The sequence below is a fragment of the Nannospalax galili genome, unplaced genomic scaffold (assembly GCF_000622305.1).
Source record: "Nannospalax galili isolate Female #2095 unplaced genomic scaffold, S.galili_v1.0 scaffold402, whole genome shotgun sequence".
Lineage (NCBI taxonomy): Eukaryota > Metazoa > Chordata > Mammalia > Rodentia > Spalacidae > Nannospalax > Nannospalax galili.
This window is the reverse complement of record NW_008348875.1, coordinates 1183893-1191569: the sequence shown is the minus strand read 5'-3', so window position 1 is coordinate 1191569 and position 7677 is coordinate 1183893. Positions and strand designations below refer to the sequence as shown.

At 38.6% G+C, this 7677-nt stretch overlaps 1 pseudogene; it reads left to right on the top strand.

The window, feature by feature from the left end:
* The first annotated feature begins 2837 nt into the window (after nucleotides 1-2837).
* Nucleotides 2838-3349, top strand: LOC103744387 (annotated as a pseudogene).
* The last annotated feature ends 4328 nt before the right edge of the window (nucleotides 3350-7677 follow it).

Below are 7677 nucleotides of genomic sequence, written 5' to 3'. Positions count from 1 at the left end.
CCTTCCTCTCGGTTAGTGTTCTTAGGCTCAATCCATAGGAAGAATGTGCGATGAAGACTCTTCACAGTTGAACTCTTGTTTATAATTCTGTCAAATTAGTCTCATCCACGTCCAGCGTAAATCAGAACCACTTCCATTCCTTGAGGTTGTATTTCTTGCTGCAATAATTCTGTGATACATTTGTAGCGTGGAGACTCTTAATTCCTGAAGTCATTTTGGATATAGAAGGAATACAATGAGATTTTGGAAGCACAATGGCATTTAGTAAGAGGTTAGGTACACTTTCTCTGTCATGTAATTATATGCAACACTCTTCTTCGCTGGACTTCAGCGCAATCTTGATTGGCATTCACCTCTGTGATCTGAGGCGCTACATGATCCTAAAATTCCCAGTGTCGATTTGTCATGAATCCAAATTGACAGATCTCTCACCTTCTTAGTCTCCCACACCAAAGAATTAATACATCTTTGTTATTCACATCAGTTTATAATTTTAAATCTTTAAAATTTCTAGTTTTAGTAAGAATATGATGTTTTGTCTCAGTAAATAAGAGCAGCAACCCTGGGAGTCAAGTATTACACTGACAGTTAAAGCATGTGTGGTCTTATTTCCTATTCCTGCTATTACCATAATGTAGGCTGATAGCCATTCAAATGAGTCTCAAATAAAGAATCAGAAAGTGACCAAGAAAAAAAAAATAAATGAAACCATTACAGAATGATTCGAACAAGAACTGAAACCATAGACCTCGCACTGCTCTGAGCCTCATCCTCCCATAGCATACTAGTTATGGGTTGTGATTCTTTAAGTCACACTTGGAGGAAAGTGCATGTTCTGACCAGGGTTGAAGAACCACAAGGGGAGATTTGTTTCCCTAAACTTGTCATTCCTGGTGATTCCACGGCCAGAACAGTTCCAGCAGAGCCATCCTCCAGAGTCTTTTGCATGTACCCCTTAGGTACAGCTTTCTGTCTCAACATGGATGCCATTCTTAGGAGCACACAGAGATAATCAAGTTTAATGCCCAGTTCTATCCCAAGTAGGAGAAACACCCACACCCTGACCTGCTTCTGTCTACCATATCTAACCTTTCAGTTCCCTCAGTTCCCACTGAAATTCTGATTACAAAGAATTACAAGTTTTCTGAAGGTATGACATTCACATTACTCTATACACTGGATTTTTGCAGCAGTTATCAATTACTCCAAGTCCTCTGGGAACAGAAAATTCCTTACACATCTCTGGACTGCCTGAGAATTCCTCTAAAAGCCTACTCATCCACATTCAGGTTCTGTTATGCATCAAAGTTCAGCTAATATTTGTACTTACTGAGAGATATCAATTAACAGTTATGAGAAGGTATGTACATTACCAGACTTAGATGTGTCTTAACCTCCAGTACCTCATAAACTTAATGAATTTGAAGTTTTTAAGTAGATAAGTTGAAATGAAGTCAGTAGAGTGGGATGTACTCCTGTCTGACTGGTATTCTTGTAAGAAGGGATTGGGACCATTTGAAGGCAAAAGTAAAGGAGGCCACATCCAAACCAAGGATAGAGGCCACGGAAAGATGTCCATCTGTAACACCCCCAGCACATAAGAAAATAATCACCTGTTGTTTGAGTCATCTAGTCAATAATACTCTGTGGTGGTAGCACTAGGAAATAAATATAAGCATATATTATATATGAAACATTGAAAACCACAGAGATACTACATCATGATAGAAATAGGATTCCTTTCTTCATGAAACTCAAGATTTCCAGGAAAGAAAATATTGGAAAATTACTGGGTGTGACTTAAGACATCTCTGTGTCTCACACCTGCTCTGTCAAACACAGGCACTCTGTGGAATCATGGGAGAACTTGGTGACGGGCTAACCAATACTGGGTTGTTTGTTTTCTTGATGTTTAGTGTTTTAATCCTTTGTATATTCTAGACATTAGTCCTCTGTCCGATGTGTAGTTGGCAAATGTTTTCTCCCATTCTGTGGACTGCCTCTTCACTCAATTGGCAATTTCTTGTGTAAGAAGCCTTTTTAGTTTTGGGAGATCCCATTTGTAAGTCTTCTTCCTGAAGCTTCCAGTTCCCTATTCAGAAAGTCCTTATCTGTGCCTATAAGTTGAAGTGTAATCCCTACATTTTCTTTTTTTTTTAACTTTTACAAAAACTTTATTGAGAATTTCATACACGCATATAAGATGTTTTGATCAAATCCACGGCTACTCCCTCCCCTCCAACATTCCTCCCTCTGAAGAGGTAACCTTAAAGTCTTAATTTTAGATACAAGCTCCCAAATACTTTTGACATTTTTAGCCTTCGGAACAGAGTATGTTGCTAACAGGCCCAAGGACATTTTGACTTTTAGCCAAGAAACTGGCTACATTTCTTTGGGGTCTTTTTACCCTAATTGCCTAGCCAATTCCTACCTCCTGCTCTTATCATGCCATCCTCTGAAGGGGTTACCCAAATTGCCAATAGGAAATAGGGATGCAGACATCTCTAGCTTCTTCCATGCTGAACGGAGATGCAGGATGGGGCAACTGGAGTACCCCTTTAGTGGGTCTATCTAAAAGACTCTCAAATTGCATAACTCTTGTCTCTAAGGGGAAAAGAAAGTCCTTGAATCATGAATAGGAGATGTGAAGGGGAAGTAAAGGCAAGAGTAATTAGCGTTATGAGTTCTACACAGGGAGCTAGAAGAAAGTCAAAACAGGGCACTTTTCAAATGTTCATATGACAGACCATCTTTCCCAGCTGCCAGAACAACAGAGTTTTGGCAGGATCTCTGAGTCCACACCCAGACAATGAGAAACCAAGTGAACAGCACAGACTATGGTGCTAAAGTGAATTAATAAAGAAGTTAGTTACTTGACCCATGACTTTCCAGTGCAGTGTTCGACAGGTCCGGTTGGAGATGATTTTTTTATTGGCAAGCCACAAATATGGGACCTAATGACAGCCCATATCAAGGTGGTGTATTCTTTCTGATGATTCATTTTACTGTGGACTATCCCTTCAAATTACGCAAGTTTACATTTACAACAAGAATTTATCATCTAAATATTAACAGTAATGGCAGAATTTGTCTTGATATTCTAAGATCTGAGTGGTCACCTGCTTTACCTATTTTTAAAGTTTGTTAAAAAATATTTTATTGAACTTTGTGCATTTCATATGATAGTTCTTAATCAACTTTAGAGCCTTCTAAAGTTCTTTGATCCATTTGTTCACCGCTAAGTGATCCAAAGCCAGGTAACATCCTAGTGTCAGAGATTGCTGGATCTAAAAAAAAGACAAAGCACAACAGAACCTCTTGGGAACGGACTCAGAAGTCCACCACATGAAACTGCCTCGTACTTACTGTTCCTTTTGGATTTTCTTATCTGTCTGCTCCCCTATTAGACCTCATTTGAGATTGTGTGACGTACTTTATGCTCATAACTGATGTGGCTGGAGACTTGGTATTAAATTTATAACATTAGCATAACAGAAAATGTGATGCATGTTTTGCACATCAGTAAAGGAATGGCCTGTTCTTGTTCTTTCAAAAAAAAAAAAAAAAAAAAGACATCTCTATGTTCCCCTTTACTGTTTTAGCTCAGGAATTTCCAAAATGCCTTACATTATGCACTAAAAGCAAGAGGAATATTGGAGGAAATGGAGCTGGATACACATCTCGAAAGCCAATAGGACCTCGCAATAAATATCACCAAATTTCACATTTAAATCTCCAACAGCATTTGCATCAACATCACTGCTAGTCTCTACTTTCCAATTTCACACGGTTCTCTCCTGCTCCCTGCTTTGCAAAGAAAGATTCAAAAGAGTTGTGTCCCTCAGTGACCCACCTTTTCATGTTTGAAAACTGGACCCAAAGCAGAGATCTCAACATTTTTACTTTGGTGTGACTTTTTCTAGCTAACTCATTTGCTTCCATAGATGAGTGGTACCCAGAGCCAGCAAAGCACTCAGTGCTTACACTAAATGCACCTGTTTCTGGCCTTTTTAAATACTTGTTTCTTATAGGATTTCATAACTGCACAGGTTTCTCTTTAACCTGATCAAAACATTAAAGGCTGGGGAAAAATCAATATAAACCAGGTCACCAACCTCCATTTTATACTGACATCACTCCTTGTTCACATTGTTTACAAGGTAATTAGCACCAAATACTCCTTGAAGCAAAACACACTGTCTATGCATCTAAAGAGAGGTGAGAGCTTATGTGAACTATAAAAGAGCACTTGGATGACACAGTGTGAAGCAATTCAAATATACATTTAAATGTTTATAGCAGTAAGATATACTAATCTGTGTGGGAAAAAGTATTTATTCAATTTAAATACGCAGTCCCATGTCACCACAATGCCTGCATCATCCTATGAATATTTTACAATGTCTCCTAACATTTAAAAGCAGCAAAATATTTCACTACATATGTACATGCTTAGTGGAAATTATTTAAATAAGTAATTGCTTGTTGAAACCCCAATTTTGGGTAACAGTTTTTTCTTTATATTGTACTTTCAGCCTCAGAAAATTTAGAGGCTTGGCTCTCTCCAGCTCTGCGAAACCCATCTTGAGGATGCTATCACTGAATCAAGCACATCATGTTGCTCCAATTCATTTAACCTTAAGTGATCCATCGATGATCAGTTACTTTGGAGGCATTATCTATAGTTCTTTTCTTAACTTGCAAATTATAGTTCCTGGTTAGAGTGCTATGTCAATATGGGGTTGAGACATAAAGTAAAGATCTGGTGAATGAGCAGGTAGATAACAAAGCAAGAAGAAAATTCCTTAACTTCTTTGTCATATTGAATTCAGGAGTTACCAAGATGAACCAAAAATCACTCCTTCCAGGATCCCCATTTCCTAAGCAAAAAGAGAAAAGAGGAAAGAAAAAGACAATGAAGGAAGGACAGGTAACCAATGTGAGGACTGTTTAATGTGAGTCACTTGTGGGGATAAACTGCAGCCACGACTTCTGTAAAGGACACGATGTAGGTCCTGTGTAGGTGCACAACATCTAAAGGAACGAATGATTTCAATCTGTGAGATCCAAGCGGACATGTTTCCAAATCTCAGCTCTCCCTTTTTATTTGCATGGAAATCAAAGACAACAATTGACTCTAATTTATAGCAATAATGAAATGAAGATGATGCATTTTAGGATGATATGCACATGAATAAAGGTCAAAAGGAACCTCAGGATAAAGATGATTTCAGAAGAACTGATAAGATTAAGATTCTAAGATATAGGGTTCTAAAATTCTGAAAATATCAATTAAATTTAGATACATGAGCAAATAAAACTTCAAAACATGTCATAAAACACAATGTGAACAAAAGTAGAAATCAGGAGCCATTAAGTCTCCTTCAGCTTAATACTTTTCCCTATACAGGGACAAGAATCCCAATTGGATTCACTGTCCAACCAGCCTGAAATACATCCCAGTGCCAGCAAACCTAACCATGAACATAAAATGTTTTGTCATAAAATGCTGAGAAAGATTTTAGTTTTGAGATATGTTTTTATTAACAACATGCTGCACCACTCAAATTCATAAGCTAGCTCAGTATCTGCACAAGATCCTCATGTGATATTCAGTAAATTGTATGTGTTTCATGTAAAGTAACCTAGATATGTGCTATACAACTATCTGCCCATTGCTGCATCAAAAGTGAAAAGAGCCTGATCGCTAAACATAGTCACAATTAAGCTTGTTGATGATTGTGCTCAAGCAGGGTCACTGGACCCTCACCTGAGTATCCAGCCACTCTTCCCAGCCAACTATTCCAGCCTTGGAAGACAAAAGAAAAATGAGGAAGAACCCAACAGAGGGATGCTTTTGGAAGCCCTTGTCAATAAACTCCAATGGACTCTCATATGAACATTTGAATAATGCCCTGTTCTTTTTTCTAGTTCCCTGTCTAGAATGTGTAATGCTAATTACTCTTGCCTTTACTTCCCCTTCACATCTATTCATGATTCAAGGACTTTCTTCTTCCCTTAGAGATAAGAGTTATGCAATTTGGGAGTCTTTTACATAGACCCACTGAAGGGGTACTCCAGTTACCTCACCCTGCATCCCTGTTCAGCATGGAAGAAGCCAGAGTGGTCTGCATCCCTATTCCCTATTGGCAATTTGGGTAACCCCTTCAGAGGATGGCGTGATAAGAATAGGAGGTAAGAATTGGCTAGACAGTTAAGGTAAAAAGACCCCAAAGAAATGTAGCCAGTTTCTTGGCTAAAAGTCAAAATGTCCTTGGGCCTATTATCAATATACTTTGTTCCAAGGCCAAAAATGTCAAAAGTATTTGGGAGCTTGTATCTAATCCTTAAAAGATTTTAGGGTTACCTCTTCAGAGGGAGGAATGTTGGAGGTGAAGAAGTGGGCATGGATTTGATCAAAATATCTTATATGCGTGTATGAAATTCTCAATAAAGTTTTTGTAAAAAAGAGAACTAAAAAGAAAGAACCTCTTCAAAGCCACATAAACCCACACATATTTGAGGGATGTTATTTGGGTACAATTCTTCAATCTAGATGTGCTATTTATGTATTCAGAACTAAATCTTAACCTAATATATGTCTAAAGCAGTTTTCTTTTTCTTTTTCAACTTATCAGAATTTCTGTCCAATAAGGAAGAATAGATACAATTCTCCTTAAATATTCTCTCTCTTTTTTTTTTTTTTTGGTTTTTTTGAGACAGGGTTTCCCTGTAGCCCCAGCTATCCTGGAACTCACTATGTAGACCAGGTTGGCCTTGAACTCACAGAGATCTGCCTGCCTCTGCCTCCCAAGTGCTGGGACTACAGGCATGTACCACCACTCTGATGTTAAATAAGACAACCTCAAAGAGTGAATAATCAACAATTAGAATTCATTTGATAACAAAATCATTCGCTTTTCCTCACTACTCTGCAATTCCAGATGGTCATTTGTCATTTTATTGCCCTTCTCTCTCTCTCTCTCTCTCTCTCTCTCTCTCTCTCTCTCTCTCTCTCTCTCTCTTTCTCTCTCTTCCCCCTCCATCCCTCCCCCTCTACTCCCTCACTTTGTGCAAATCCTTCAAAGATATATGCATGACTTTGAGCAGAGGGACCCTCTAGTGGCTGCCCCCCCCCAAAATACAATTGCCTTCACAGGAAGAAAAATCACCATTTATCTCAAAGTTAAAGGACAGGACTGCTGTTCCGTTTCTTCTACATGAGCAGAGAACTGAAGTGTGTTCTTTGCTCCTTGCTTGTTAATAGCCTCTTTCTCTTATCTCTACCAGACAAGTTGAGATGCTCTTTAGACTGTTGTCTTCATGCTGGGCTGATATGGCAAAATGCAGCTTTGGGAAAATAGACACACACTCATCACCACCTACTTTAAAAAGTGTTTCCTTTGTATTTTATGCTGCCCTAGAGAACAGATAGTGCCAGAGTAATAAATGAAGTGGGAGATTCAGTTATCGAACCTGAGAAAAACTCATGGTGTGAATCCTTACCCTTGAGAGAATTTGCTGAGTAGCATTAGCCAAGCCGTTTTCTGACAAGTTGTGGTTAAAGATCAAGCGGAAACTAAGTGTTTCAGAACCATCCAGGCAGATGACTCATGTTGAAGTCGCGTTTCTTGTGTGAAATACAAGTTCCGCTGCAGGCCTTTGTTCAGATTTGAA